This window comes from Pyrus communis, chromosome 1 (assembly GCF_041283825.1).
Source record: "Pyrus communis isolate YQ-2024b chromosome 1, ASM4128382v1, whole genome shotgun sequence".
NCBI classification, from domain to species: domain Eukaryota; kingdom Viridiplantae; phylum Streptophyta; class Magnoliopsida; order Rosales; family Rosaceae; genus Pyrus; species Pyrus communis.
In genome coordinates, this window is record NC_142565.1 from 11198477 (window position 1) to 11215113 (window position 16637).

Consider the following 16637-nt stretch of genomic DNA (forward strand, 5'->3'; position numbering starts at 1 on the left):
GCCATAAGCCTTAGCATGAATATGTGATTTTATTAATTTGCTTATGAATGGATGCATGCTTACTTTGAATTATTAATCACCGCGATTAAAACTATCTATATATTTTAATGACTGATCACCATTAGGATATTTAGACAAGTAATTTGATGTAATTTCTGTTGGAACATCACCCTGAAATTTCACGAAACTTAACGAGTCTTGCATGTTTATATTTGATCTAAACATCACAGACGGATTGCATGTTAGATATACGTTTGCGCTTGAACATCACAAGGAAAATACGCATTAAGAAAACCTAAACTTTAAAGCACATATGTGGAAATTCATAAGTAATTGATAGAATTGCATAGGATTGTGACGGTGATGGCTAAACCCTAGATTTCTCTAAATTGTTAATTTTATTAAAACGTTTTTCTTCTCTGTTGTTATTATTTCCAGACTTTCAAATTTCTTTTATTGTTTATCTAATCTTTTTAAATTCACAAATCTCAAATCTTTGATAAAATCTGTTTTAATAGTTAATTAAGAGTTAGATTAATTACAAATTAGTCAAACAATCTTTGGGGACAACGACCTTGCATGAGCATTTATACTACAATTACCTTGTATTCCTGCAAGTATTTTAAGTGATTTTAACCATATTTGCGCAAGTACTAAAAAAATCCTATCACTCATCATTTCTCTAACACGGTCATTTTCAGGGGTAGAATATTCCAGATCTAACCTTCTTTGCAGATTTCCTGTTAAGGAACAGAGTCTGCTTAGTTTCTCTTTTGTTTCTAGAAAGTTTTTCTCCATGCTTTTCAAGAAAGCCATCATGGTAGCCTGCAGGTCTTCATTTGTACCCTCCCTTGTGATTTTTCAGAATGAGTCGGGCTTTCCGTCAAGACAGGCCCTTGCAAGTCTTTGCAGAGGTTTGCCATGCTAGATCTTCATGTACACTGGGGTGTTTTTTGCTTTGTCTTCCTCCTGAAGGTTTGTTCTTTCCTTCTTCTTCTTGACATACAAGACTTGTGGTCCCATCGGGCGTGCCAAAACTATGTTCGGGCAGGAAATCTAGCCGGGAGGGGTCCCTGGCTTGAGCACACAGCTCCCCGAGGAGTTGGCACTTTGGTTGATTGTCGGGCTCCAGCTTGCCGAGATGCTACAAGAGGAGGACAAAGTTAATTCTGAAAGGTGCCTTTGTGAGGCCTTAGGTGTAGGCCTTGAGGCTCATGATCAAAACTAACTGAGTGCTTAGGCGTGCCACTACCATCTCAGTATGGCATATGTAGAACAAGTGTGTTTAAGCTGATTACTTTCACCCTAAGTTATTATGACTTTTTGTTATCAAATGATTGTTGTAGATGGGTTAAGTCTACATTAAGTTCTTTTCTATGCCTTGAGATCAAGGAATTTTAGTTGGTTATCTTGTATGCTTAAAGGGTGGAGGTCCAGATTTGATCAAGTCATCAGTTCAATTCACATGTAGTCTTTTTATGACGGCAAAACCATTAAGTGAACCAGATATGAGAACTGAAAGAACTTTGGCTTATCAAAAGACTGGAAATGACTTGAATATATACTGGGGAATACATCATAACACTAGATCTATTAACTTAAAGACAAAACAAAGAGAGTCGGGCAAGGTTTAAACATCTTGCAATCTCTTCTCTTTGTAGTTATAGAGGGTTGAGTACTTAAAGCAGGATGAATGGTGAACAGGTTTACTTAAGAGAATCGATACTACATCATTTAGAAAAGGTAGCAGAGCTTTTACACTAGACAAAAGATGTATTTTTAAGAGAAGTCTAAGGCTAAAAGGTGATGTGATATAAACTAACACATAAATTAAACCCTATAATTGTAGTATGTGTAAGTAGGGATCGTTCTAGGCTGGGGATTAGAAGGGATGCTAATCTACACAATTTAAACTCTAAAACACTAAAGTAGACTCAAAAACAGAAAACTAGACTCTAACAACTCAAGATAAGCTAAACTGACTCAAAACACACAAACTAAGTTAAATTGACTCAAAATAGGTACTAGAAAGTGATTTGGACGAAAATTGAACTAAAAAAAAACTCAAAATACTAAATGGGGACAAATTCTAACGAATTTAAACTAAACTAACATAAATAAGAACTAAGGGGGTATTTGGCCGAATTTTAACTTAACTTGACTCAAAACACTCATAGAAATAAACTTAAACATGTTCTAACTAAGTTCAAACACACAATATTAAAGGGGGACTGGTTTTGACGAATTTAAAACTTAAACAAGCGAATTGCAGAAATAAACTAAAGGGTACGAATTTGGGTGAATGAATGGGTGAAAGGCTAGCTAGAAGGTTGATCTTCACACATGACGCATATGTATACAAATCGATTTCCAATTATTATTCCTATAAACCATGAATGACAATGCTCCAAATTAATTGTGAACTGCACAAAGTAACTCTCAGATTTTCCTAATTTCATTAAATTGGACTCAACGACGCAATCAAATTATTCTTATCAAGTTCCCTATATGAACTGCATGACAGAGATACATATAAAAGATCATTAAGTTTTATGAAAATTATAAGCATTGACATGACATTCGTAACTATGAACTGCATGATACTCCTGCCATGGATTTACTTAAGACAATCATGACTAGTGACTTCCACTACTTATAAATATAAGTTCATAACGATTAGGTGAAATTCCCTTATATTTTAGCATCAAATTCATGCATGCAAACTAAGTATGCATCCTTAATCAACACACAATAATAAGTTATCAATCAAACAGATAAGTAAATCGCATTTATATTTCACGAAACAATAGTTGGAGGAAATCAATTCATATCACACATATGTTCATGGCTTTGAATCCACCTCTAGCTAAAACAAGTTTAGTTCCTCATGTTCGCACTTAAACAAAGATAACTTAAATTAAACATTGAAAACAAAAGATAGAATACACCTAGGACATTCCAGCAATCCAAGCTTGAATGGCAAGGCACGGCTCCAAGGGTCTCCTCTCCTTTCTCCTTGCAAAACTGCGGAACAAGGGTAATTTCTGTGATTGATAGATGTGTGGTGAGAATTGTGGTGAGAGATAGGTGATGAATGAAGGCTGTGACAGTATATATTTATAGGGAGAAGGGAAGGCACATCAAGGCTGAGGAAAAGGGGAATTAGGACTCCAAATCAACAAAGAACAAGGACACTTTCAATCAGATTCCAAGGAGGATAAGGAATGGTCCTTGCGGCAGATTCTGGAACTTCTAGAAAGGGTGGTGTGGCATAGATTTAGGGATAGTGTTTTGGCTTCTAGAAACCTGATTTGTAGGTATCCTAATGTCATTTGGATGTCCTCCTTGCAGTTGGAATTAAGTTAGATAAGGTTAGGATAATGTTGAGATAAAACAGGAACGAATAAGGTTTTGGATAATATTCCTTCCTTTTAGCTGATTCCCTATCTTCTTTGATCTTGAATCAATTCTTCTAGATGTTAAGCACATTCCTAGCCTCTCTTGAACTTCAAATCGTCCATCCGTCTTGCTCCATATGCAAGCTATCCATTCCAGCCCAAAATTGCTTTAAAATGCACCAAACTGCACTTTATTGCCTCTTTTTCCATTTAAACCTACAAACACACGAAAATAGCTTAAATCACTATAATAAATAGAAACTAACTTACTAAATGCAAAGAAACAAGCTAACAAAGTCGCATAAATATGCTCTTATCAATAGGGTACATAATTTGGACAAAGCACACCTTTCTGGGTATTTCCTTGACTGAGAGGCAAGTTGTATGTTTCTTTGTTTTATTGGTTGAGTATCCTTGTCTCTGGGCCCTCTTTCTTCTTTTATAGGTGAATTAACCTAACTGTACTATTTCTTTTCTTGCCTGAAAGCAACTGAAGGGTAGTGAGTCATCAGTATTTTTACATGTTCTGCCATTCCAATAGTGTTTTTGGGCCGAGAGTAGGTGGATTGATTTCCATCGGTTGTCACTTCTCTTGTAAGCACCTAACCTTTGCATTAAATAGGGAGTCGTCATATTATCTCGAGATGGGTATCTGGGCTTGACCTTGGGCCTCGTGCAAAATCTTCTTTATTGAGCTATTTTGGGCTTTATTCTCTTGAAGCCTAAAGTTAAATAATAACCCAAACACACAGGACTCTAAATAAATGGGGGTTCACATTATACTTCGTGTTGCATGGAAGGAATTTGGATATATTCAAATCAAGTGGGTTAGAGAGAATATTTTTCTAATCACTGTGCCAGATGAAAGTACAACAACAAAAATCCTCAGTCAAGTGCCATGGACGGTTATGAAGAAATTTTTTTCGATGCACATATGGCCTCTAGAATTGGTTTTGGAGGAGATTCAGTTGGAACTAGTTCCTTTTTGGGTCCAGATACATGGGGTGTCGCTGAATCTATGCTCAGTGACTAATGTCCGGCGACTGGCTCAAGAAATAGGCGACTTTTTGGAGTTAGAAAATTTGACTATTGGGGTGAATACGATGCACCCGCTAATCACTGGTGTTGGTTGAAACGCGATGATAACGATGAGACTTGGGTTGAGTTCCATTATGAAAGATTACAGGATATCTGTTATTGATGTTGCAAAATTGGGCATGCGAATACTGAATGCTCTTTTGAACTAATGAAAGGTGGAGTGGCAGGGTGTGGTGATTGGCTTAGAACGACACTGATTCGGGAGCCTGGAGAAAATACCAGATCTTTAGCTATTAGTTCAGGAGATCGTCGACGGGCCGGTGATCGAAGATGCGGTGCTCCAGCATGTAGAAAACAAAGAGAGGAGAGCATGACAGGAAGTGAGGTTACATACACTGAGAATTCGCGGAAGCACTCTCCTACTATTGAGACCAGTAGAAGGCAAGTTAGTCATAAGAGATGGCGACGATTAGAATGATGAGTGGAAAGTATGCAGGGCCCACTGGATTTCACGTGACAATATTTTTCACCCAAGCCATCAGGTACGTTTGAATTTTGGGCCAATGGACTCCTCTACTTTTCAAAATATGAACTTATCTAGAAAAGTTACCTGTAACTTGAATGTTTGGATTGAGGAATTCCCAGAGGTAGAGAACTATCCACTAAGGGTGGAGACCTCTTTGGCTGAGATCGAGCAGAATGTGCTGGCCACGAGGGGTAAAACAGTTTTAAACAAAGCAGGTTGTCTCCCACATTGTGGGGATCTAAAAGGTAGTCATGTGAAAAAGGGTCTGAGCCTTTGGTAACGGATGTTGCTTGGAGTCAATTCCGCAAAAGAAAAGTCGACCAGTACAAGCCTCAAAAAATGTTGTGTAGAGAAAACAGCGAAGGGTTGAAAAACTTCGAAGAATGAGCATAAGGGAACGATGCTTGATGATGGAACGGGTAATTTATGGTAAGGATGACTTGCATGAGCTTCAAGTTGAATATGAAGATATGTGGGAGCATTTGAAGGAACTATTAGAAAGAGCGAAGAAGGTAAACTACAGGGAGGAAGCGGGAATCTCTTCTTAATGTGGTGGCGGCTGGCCTTCAATAGTTGCACGGTCACCATGATCACTTTGTTTTGGAACTACCGTGGTCTTGGGTCGGTCACGGTAGTTCGGGACCCTCAGGGGCTAATTCGAAAGTATACACCCTTTATGATATTTCTTTCCTAAACAAAGATGGAAAGATCTTAGAATTGATGGTGTTAGAAGACGGATGGGTTATGTGGATGGTTATAATGTTGCTCTGATTAGGAAAGCTGGCATATTAAGTTTATGGTGGGACGATTCTATGAAGATTGAAACGGTGGACTCTTTAAGGTATTTTATTGATGCCACTGTCGGGTTGTGGAATCTCAATGTGTGTTTCGTTTAACAGGGGTTTATGGGACATCTTATAAAGTAGAGAATGCGGCATTTCTCTCATTTTCTCCTATCCTTGGATTTGTGGAGGAGATTTCAATAATTTTCTGTAGGATTGGGAGAAGATGAGAGGTGCGGAGGTTTAGTCTAACAGGGAGAGATATTTGGGGGATTTCATGAATCGAATGAAGTTAATGGATTTGGAATTTGGGGGATTTCATGAATCGAATAGAGTTAATGGATTTGGAATTTAACGATCCCAAATTTACGTGGTATGGTCATCGTAACAATCATCTTGTGGAGGCTCGCTTAGATCGTGGCTTAGTCAATAAAGAGTGGATAGAAAGGTGGCCGAATACCATTGTTACCCATGGTACTGTATTGGATTCGAATCATAGTACTGTATTGGATTCGGATCATAATCCAATTACTGTTTAGGTTGAGCCGAGATGCGGAAGAGAGAAAACATAAGAAACACAAGCTTTTCCACAGTTCAAATATTGTAGTTAGGTCTTTAGAGCTATCACTTTCGGCTTTAGGTCTTGGGAGGCGAAAAACCAAGGGGCAACTCAACATATCGTAGCCAACTCGATGACCTACGAGGTTTTAGACGTGCACAAAGGGTCAGAGTAGTTGTTCGTGTGTGTAGGAGTGTGTTAAGGTTCATGCTTTTGTATAAAAGGTACACACATCTTTTCAAATTTATTTATAGTCTTCTAAGAAGTAACCAAATCCGGCAGTGAAATAAGGCTTTTCGGCAATGGCAGAACATCATTTGTTTTACCACTGTAGAGATTTTCAACTGGACTAAAAACAATCCTTGAAGCAGCAGAGAAAACATAAAAATAGACAAGTGGAATGCCGTGCTCATTGCCAATCTCTACAACATAATGAGCAGGGAAGTCGGTTATGATCCAGTCAAGCAATCAATCCCCAATGAACTGCTTGATGGGTTTTTGCAGGAGGTCATATGCAATCTTCAAGTTGTCAAACTTTTCAAAGGGGAGATCCACCGTGGCCTCAGCTCCTTCCGGTAATAAGTTGGGGATCCAACGGTGGAAATGGAATGGGGACTAATTGCACAAAGGGTTGTAAATCTAGAAAGATTTTGGTGAGTCTTTGGATGTTTTTTAAAAATGTAATCTTCATTCTTTTAGTTAATACAAGTTATATTCCTCTCTCTAATATCTCTGTGTTCATCCTTCTGTACATCATTTCTTCTTGATTTTCCGCAATTCCCAAACATTGCAATGTAGTTAACATGGTATCAGAGTCACCAGGCTCACGCCATGGATTCTGGTGGTTTCGTTTTTCACTAGATTTCATCGTTTTCATCGTTTTTTTTCATTAGATTTTATTCAGTGCTTCTTCGATCGTCCTGTAACTTCTCGGTTGATTTTTCTTCTGCGATTTTGAGGTTACTAGTGTGACGTAAATCTTGTTTAAGACACGCCAGTGGATATCCCATGGTTCAAATTTTTTCAAACTCGTAGAGGTGGTCGAGCAGAATGAGAAACCGTAGGTCAAACTGAAGCTGCCATTCTGGTACGACAGCGGCTTCCATGATGTGCAAGCAATTTTGATGTGGCAGCGTGCTTGAACTTCTTTTCGTTGTCGGAGTACGACGAAGACAAAGACTGGTGGATGTAGATCTTATCCATTAGCGAAACGGTTGTTGGTTCTGACTCTGCCATGGATTCTTAGATTGATGAGAGACTTCTGGTTTTCTCTCTCAACGTTCTTGGGTCAAGATTGAAGTTCTTATAAGGTTCTTGATTTCTGGTTTTTACAGTGCACATAATCTGTTTGATTAAATGTTTTAGTAAGAAAATGTTCGTTACACTTTGTTTGTTCATCTTTCTTATGAGTTTTTTCTGAGATATTAGTGTGATATTTGGGATATTTGGCTTGGTGCTATGACTGCACCTACTTTGCTTGTTGTTGTAATCTGTTGCTGCTAAAATTGTATGTTGAGTAGATTCTGATACATTTGATCTTCTTGATCTTGTCTTATATGTTGGTATTGAAGTATACCAGAACTCGAATGAAGAGAATCAATTGCCTGTGTTGTATTAATCCCACTCTGTAATGACAAGGAATTCTTGTTCGCTTGTTGGGGACCCCTGAGAAATGACTGTGGATGCTACTGAAGCATAGATTGTGTTGACTAATGAATGGTAGATTGTTCAGGAGCTAACTGAGGAGCGGTGCAATATTTTCCTTATTACAGCCTACAATGTCGAGTCTAACCAGCTCAGTTGTTAGCATGTATCTATTGTAAGTCCGGTTATATGATGATGTTTGAAGAAGTTGTTAACGGTAAATCCCACGAAGGGTAGAAGAAGTTGTTAACGGTAAATCGCACGAAGGGTAATTCCATGATGAATAGGTAAATCCCACGAAGGGTAATCCTACATAGATGTTGATTTTTTGTTGTTGAAATTGTGAAGGCGGATACTATTGTTAAGAGTAGTTGTTTTTTGGTAAAATTCACAAAGGGCGATCCAGTGATACTATAGTTAAGGCCGATGCCACACTATAGTTTGTTAATTTTTTGTTTTAAAGGCCAAAGCCAATGTTAATTGATATTGTTAATGGTAAATCCCACAAAGGGTAATCCCACAAGAAATTGTGATAATCGGCATGAGGGTGTGTTCCAACGTTATAAGAGGTTGTTCTTTGATTGAAGCCCCTGCAAAAGGCAGAGGAACATTGGACTTTTGGATGTGTGCAGCTTAGCTCATGAAAAGATCGAAATGATTGAGGTACAAGTTACGTATTCAAGTTTTAGCAGTTCAATCACCAGGCTTAAAGAATTGGATCATGGGAAATGAGGGTGGTGTTTCTGTTTATGAAGATACTGTGAAATTGGTTGATTTTATTTTTGATTATAAGAATGTCTCTATTGAGAAGAAAGTTTTTGAATTTAGCGAAAATAATTCTGGGATTGCGAATGATGAGGAAAAGAATGTCGAAATGGAAGATAGGTTCTTCAGGGATGTAGGATATAAAAGGCCGAGATTGGATGAGGAGTCTGTCTCAAGTTATATGCTACTGAATCTGAAGTCTTTGCTGATTCCCTGAAGAAAAGAGAGCACAAGTGCAGGCTTTGCAACAAGGTTTTCGGCACGTATCAGGCACTTGGAAGCCACCAAAGTGTTCACAAATCAACCAACACCACTTATGTGGTAAATATTGAGGATTATGAAGATAGAATTTCGATTAACAAGTTTTTGGAGATGGAGTCCAGTTGCAAGCTTGCCAAGCCTGAATGCAGTCATAATTCAACATGAGAAGAGAAGACAGAAAAAGTTATTGAGAATAAGGGTCACAAGTGCTCCATCTGCTTCAAGGTGTTTGTAACAGGCTAAGCGTTGGGTGGCCACAAGAAAGTTCATTTTGGCAAAGACCCCGAGACAGGTGCAGAAGAGTCCAGGGTGCTGAAGCAGCAGTTTTTCCGACATCTGCCATGCATTTGATCTTAGCCGTCCAATCGAAAATGCTAATGTTGATTTTAAGTCCTGGTGGCCTGGAAATGGACATAAGCAGGAGCTGTTGATGGGTCTGATGGCCAACTGAGAAGTGATTCCATCAAAAGCAGTTTTTGAAGTTTCAAGTGATTACAAGATTGTAGATTGTTCAACTCTGTGTTTTGTTTTTTGGTTTCATAGTAGTGATTGCATATGTTCTTCCAATCTGAAATTGGGTTTCCCTAGTTAAGATTGATGGGGAGTATTAAGGGTACAAATCAGCAATACAGTTAGAAATATAGTTAGCAAGTTTGTTAGTATTTGGTTAGAGTTGTTCGGCTTACTAGTATAAAAACAAAGTATGTAATCTTCATTCTTTTAGTTAATACAAGTTGTATTCCTCTCTTTAATATCTCTGTGTTCATTCTTTTGTACATCCTTTCTTCTTGCTTTTCCCTGCAGTTCTCAAACATTGCAATGTAGTTAACAATTTTTTGGTGTGGATATGAAGGAAACATGAACCTTTTCTTTTGCTAAAGCTATTGAAAGTTGGAAAAAAGGCATCATGTGGCCAAAGGCAGACCATGGGAGCATCACAACACTGAGATGATGATCTTTGTCCATAATTGTATTCTTTCTGAACATGGGATGGAATTTGCAATGAGAGACTTAATATGTAGTTTTGTAGCAGATTGTCGGTGTATTGGACTAAATGACATGCAGTGCCGTTGGCTACTTGTTCGCGTATGGTGTCCCGACCACGACGCGTGTTAAATTCAAAATGCCGATTTAGTCTCTAAACTATAACTTTAGTGAAAATTAGGTTCTTGAATTATTTTTTGGGTAAAATAAGTTTCTAAATTCATTAAAAATTGCTAATTTCATCTCTGCTATTATATTGAAAGCTATTTTATCCAAATTTTCGTCAACTTAAGTCACTTAACACACTTTAAAGTGTAATACCATCATTTTCTCGAATATAAGCCCTTAACATTTCATATAGGTTGTGAATCTAATGTCTAATTTACTCTCCAAACTTAACTCCATATACTATTTCTTTATGAAAAATTACCAATCAACCCTCTAATGTGTATCACATGCAAGTAACGTGACTTAAATTGACTGAAAATTAAATAGAATAGCTTCAAATGTAATATTAGGAATGTAATTGCTAGGTTTTTATAATTCAATGATTGATTTTTCTGAAAAAAAAAATAAAATAAAATTTAGGAACCTAATTTTCACTCAGGTGATAATTCAGGGACTAAATTGGCAATTCATCTTAATTTTTTTAATTTTCAAAAATTTAAAAATTAAAATCTTGTTTGGTTATTACTTTCAAATAAAAACTGAAAACTACTTTCTTGTTGTGAATCTAATTCTAGCAATTGTGTAATCATTAGTAGATTGTATTTAGGATACTAGAAGATCAGTTTTGTATTGCTTAAAAGGTAAAAAATCGTCATTTGTTACTATAAATAAAGGCACAAGGTATATGGGATACCACCAAGAATTTCTCAAGTCTATTCTCCATCTCTCTTTCTGTCTATGCCGCACATCACCCGCTCTTTCTCTCATATAGAATAGGTCACAACATCAACATTCCTTGAATTTTAAAAAAAAAATTCTTTAGTTTTCACTTTTTGATTTTCAGTTTGTATGTTTTGAAACTTGAAAATTAAAAGTAACTACCAAATAAGATTTTAATTTTTAGTTTTCAAAATAGTGAAAACTAAAAACTGAAAACAAAATGTTTATCAAATGGCCCCTTATTAAATTTCATCATGTCATAATATATGTATTTAATTATTGACGTTATACTCTAAGTTGGAAAAGTGCCGCCTCTATTACTGTTATATTATTATATGTAATTAGTAATACCAGGTGACGATGTAATATAAACATTTTGCATTAAGAGAACTCATAGGGGAAAAAAAAAACTAAAATGTATTTTATTAGATGCTTAGTTTGGTTTTAGAAATTTGTAAAAGTTCTATCCAAAATTAGTTAGGAAATGAAAAGTAATGGTAGGGAGAGTACTTATTTAAAGCATATTGGTGTGCCATCCAATTTGCCAAGTGATGCATATACAATCATTACCCAATGAAATAAATTTATTAATTACCATGGCATATACACATCACTTACCCAATCAGATGGTACACCATGTAATAAAAATGTGATTTCTTCAGGGGCCGTTTGATAACCATTTTGTCTTCACTTTTCAATTTTCAGGTTTTCGTTTTGGTTTTTAGTTTTTAGTTTTTGAAAACTGAAAACTTGTTTGGTAACTACTTTAAGTTTTCAGTTTTAAGAAAAATGAAAACTAAAAACCAAAAAGTGAAAACTTAAGGTCAAATGTTAAAAACTCAATAAAGTAATTAATAAAATTTCAGTTTTTAGTTTTCAAAAAAGCAAAAACTAAAAACGAAATAGTTATGAAAAAAAAAAAAAAAAAAAACACCATAATTGATTGTTTGCTGGACTTACTAGAAGTTGAATGCAAAAGAACCTCTTTTGTTGATGTGCTTTTTTCCTTAACAATAACGTGTTCTTGATAGCATTATTCAAATTCAAATGGGGTGTTCTTGATAACATTATTCTAATTCAAATGGGGTTCGGTTTCACCATTGGCCGGCCCCCTCTTTACCGACTTTTTCTTTCCTTTATTCTTCTCAAGGAAATGATTTTTGCACTTTTTCTCCCCTTTGTATAAATGTGTTTAATTATTACTCTTCAACGGATTCTGCGGTTGTTTTACACGAAAAGTCCGTAATTATTTTGATTCTCTTTCGTATGAAAAGACATAACCAATCATAATTGCATGACAATATTTGGTTAGACTTGTGAAACCCGATTTACGCAAGACTATTGAGTGGTCATATCTTGGTAGGTGCTGCCCACCTTAGCACCGTGCTCCTTAATTATCTGAGCTGACCGTAGAATAATCTCTTCATCGGTAGAGTATAGCTCTCCTTTGCTCTATAATCACAAAACAAACATTGAAGCAGATGCTGAAGCAATCAGAGTAGTAAGAATATTGGAGGGAATAGGGCTTACCATATGTTTGAGGTTATCCAAGAATCAATTCTGCAAATAAACTATCTAATCGAAACAGAGAATAGCAGTAAGGGGCCTCCTTATTGTTTGAGTGTGTATGTGATTATATAGTACAGTAAAATTCGTATCAACATTTCTGTAGTTCGGCATTAAGGTTGTTAATGACAGTTGTTACTAGGATTTTGGTTGCAGAATTTGTAGGCTTCAATGATGACTTTTATTATGGTTATCTTTTACTGATTTTGTGTACAAATTTATTGATACTCAAGTGGGAGAATGTAAGGATTACTGTGAGTATCAATAACTTGTCAATCAATCACTTGATTCTCGAGAAACTTATTATTTAAGTGACTTGATATTCAAGTAATCATGCAGCTCCAATATGGCTAGAATAATAGAGTCTTAACTCTGATTAACTAATTACGTAATCCTATTTGGTGAGACTTATTATGGTAGGACAACAATTTGACTTAATAGTGATTTGGTGTATCTCTCTATTAACTATAATATGCGGTTTTAGAGGAACCCTAATCACTACACATAGGATTGTCCCTGCTCTTACAATGTGTGTTCTATTACGTTTTCTATTACGTTTTAAAGCTTCTTCGTAGCAAGAATATGTAATTTAGAGAGAGTAAAAGACATTCTTATTTGCCCAATTAGGTTTTCTGAGTGCCCAAAGAAAAGGGAGTTCTGATAGCTCCAGCCCATGAGCTATCTCAAAGACTTGCTCTTTACTCAACTTACACTCACTCCCAAACCCTACAAATACAACTGACCTGGTTTTTTGCTTATCGAGCCATTCAAAGATCCCATCATAAGTGGAAATTTCCCTTTTAACCCCTTTTGCAGATATCTCAGGAGGAAGCAAACCAGTGGGAATCACAAATTACCCCGTTGACTTAGAAGTAACCAAATCCGGCGGCAAAGTAAGGGTTTTCGGCGACCGCAGAACATCATTTGTATTACGACTTGAGAGGTTTTGAGCTGAACTAACAAAGGCCCTTGTAGCAGCAGAGAAAACAGAAAAATAGACAAGTGGAACAACGTACTCTTTGCCAATCTCTACGGCCGAATGAGCAGCAGAGTCGATTATGATCCAATCAGGCAATTGATCCACAATGAACTGCTTTGATGGGTTTTTGCAGGATCGGAGGTCGTATGCAATCTTCAAGTTGTCAATGTTTTCAGAGGGGAGGTCCACCGTGGCCTCAGCTCCTTCCGGCAATAAGTCGTGATGCAACGGTGGAAATGGAATGGGGACTGACTAATTGCAAAAAGGGTTGTAAAGCTGGTAAGATATTGGGAAGCCTTTGGATGTTTTTTGGTGTGGATATGAAGGAGACGTGAACTTTTGCTTTTGCTAAAGCTATTGAAAGTTGAAAAAAGGCATCATGTGGCCAAAGGCAGACCATGGCAGCATCACAACACTTAGATGATCATCTTTTTCCATAAATGTATTCTTTCTGGGGGAGGGACTTTTGCAATGAGAGAATTAATATGTGGTTTTGTAACAGATTGTGTTTTGTACCAGTAATGATAGAGAAACTAAATTTGTAAACTAAATGATGTGTCACCAATAGAAATGAGCACGTTTATCAACGTTTAAGTAATAAACCAATCATCAATTTACATGTCCTTTAGTTTTCAAAATTTGGTTTACAAATTTAGTCTCTCTAACATTTCCCTGTTACTCAATGACATTCTGTAATGTATTCTGTAATGTTGGGAATTGTACTCCTCCAGTCCTCTTGCCACATGTTCGCTTAGGTGTCCCAGCCAGCCATGCGTGTTGGATTGTTTGGTAGCAATTGGTTTCATTTTTTATTTTTATTTTTTTAAATTGAAATATTTTTCGGTAACTACTCTTAAGTGAAAATTGAAAACTCCTTGAGTTCACTTTTTAGTTTTTACTTTTTGAAAGCACACAAAGTAATTACCATACAAGATTTTAGTTTTCAAAATAATAAAAACTGAAAACTAAAAGCTGAAAACGAAATATTTATCAAATGGCTCCTTAGTAGTTTCATTATATTATAATATGTATTTAAATATTGGGGTTATACTCTAAGTTGGAAAAGTGCCGCCTCTAATACTCCCTCATTAAATTAATAACACAAAGTGACAATTGATATTAACATTTAAGAATGAAAAGTCCAAAGAAATGTGACCACGTTTGTCATAGATTTGACACTCCTGGATGTTAGAATTGGAATTGGGACTCCTGTAAAAACAGTTTGGAGTTGTGTGACCCCTCATTTGGCAAATTTGACACTCTGGTTGCGTATTCTGTCTTGTATTGGTATTCCCAGAAGTTAAATTCCTTTCCCTGTTGTAAAAGGACCTGTATCCACCTCTTTGTTGTCCTGAATTTCCTCTCTGATTAGTATAAGATCGTGAACCAGAATTAAAGTTTGAAGGTGCACTGCCAGTATATCCATAGCCATGACCATATGAAGGCGGTGGCTGCAATTGAACTTGCTGAGGCATTGGAGAAGAGGGCTGAGGTGGAAGCTGTGAGGGCATTGTATTGGGATGGGAAGAACTAGGAGAAATTATGCCAACAGTAGCAGAAGACAAGCCATAATTCTAATGAATTTAAGAACCAGCAGACCCATGTTGAGAAAAAGAACCAGCAAACCTATTTTGAGAAGAAAAACATTGCATATATATTGCAGCCATTGAGTGTGACAAAGAATTCTCAGGACTTTCAATATCCCTTGCAGTATTGAGAAGTTGAGCTCTAAACACTTTAGAGAAATAGTTGTTTCCCTATCCAAAATAACAGTTCACAGAATGGCAGCATACTCTCTTGGCAAACCAACTAATGCAGCAATTATCATGTAATTATCAAAAACTACTTCACCAGCAGCAATGAGTTGATCGCTAATGGATTTAAACGAGACAAGTACTTATCAATGGTATTTGAACCCGTTTGCAAGGTCTGAAATTCAGTCTTCAATATATTGATCATGGACTTAAATACAGTAGTATACATATCCTCGAGAAAAGACCAAGCTTCATGGGCAGTCTTACACCCAAGAACCTGATTAATTTCATCCAAGGTTCTAAAAGACGCCAGGCGCTAGTCGGGCAGCGGGCTGGGGCCTAGCGCCTGGGCGGATTTAAGTAAATCTATTATATTTCGTGTAAATAAATGTTTGTTTATACTTAAAAACAGATTAAAAACAGAGGTCCTGCGTCTTTCCTTTCTCAACCATGCTTAGACCTACTAAGCCTCCAGCGCTTGCCTATTCTCTTCTTCGATTTTCCTCCTGATTTGGGGCGGATGACCACCGTGTAGCGCCTAGGCCGATTTTTAGAACATTGATTTCATCATCTGACAATGTAGCCATTAGAAGACTAAGAAATGCCAGATTAGTTAGTTCCCACTCCTAATGGGCAACAATGATCTCTTTAGTAACTCCTGTATTAGTGTTAATAACAAACTTTGGAGGATAAACTGAAGTACCATCAAAATGATCAAACAACTTATAACCCCTGGCACAGATCGAAACTGATATGCCCATTTTGAGTAATTTGTATCCCCAAGCCTAATGGTTAACATTCCCAAGATACTTTCAACCTTGATCTGTGAACTAGCCATCTTATAGCAACAGCAATGTAAATCTTTTATGCAAGATAACAACTTGACAAACAATCACTGATTGAACCAACAAAACAGAAACACTGGCAATTGGCCTTGATACCGACAAAAGAACGCAGAAAGAAGCACTATATGGCTTTGACCTTCAGAACAATTTAGGCATCGACCTTCATTCAGATTCTTAAAAATTCAATCACAACGACGCATTGGCCTTAACGAATCAAATCATTCAACCTCCATGTATATAATAGAGAACAAGATTCAAGAAATCATCAGAAAAAGTAAAAACCCAAAAATTTCAGATCTGAAGCACCGCCTTTGTTAAATCGAACAAGGTGGTGAATAATGCAGCAAGAAATTGAACACAATGAATCACAAGAAACATGCAACTCAACCTCCAAAAAATTTACAAACCTTCGCAGTGAATTAAACAAAGAGCCCTTCGATCAAGAACTTAAAAATTCCACATGCGAATCACAAGCTCTAGATAACATTATAACAGAGTTGGAAGCTTAGCAACTAAGAAATCTCAAGAACTTTAAAACGAAAGAGAGCTAAAGCCCAGAGAAAGAACCAAAGTTTCTAATTCTTATTAACCTCTTGTGTAACAATACATTTGCAGGTATCACTCTACCACAGTGGTGAAGAGAAGTGT

At 36.7% G+C, this 16637-nt stretch overlaps 1 pseudogene; it reads right to left on the minus strand.

The window, feature by feature from the left end:
• Positions 1-13024: 13024 nt before the first annotated feature.
• Positions 13025-13847, minus strand: LOC148699150 (UDP-glycosyltransferase 91C1-like; annotated as a pseudogene).
• Positions 13848-16637: the final 2790 nt, after the last annotated feature.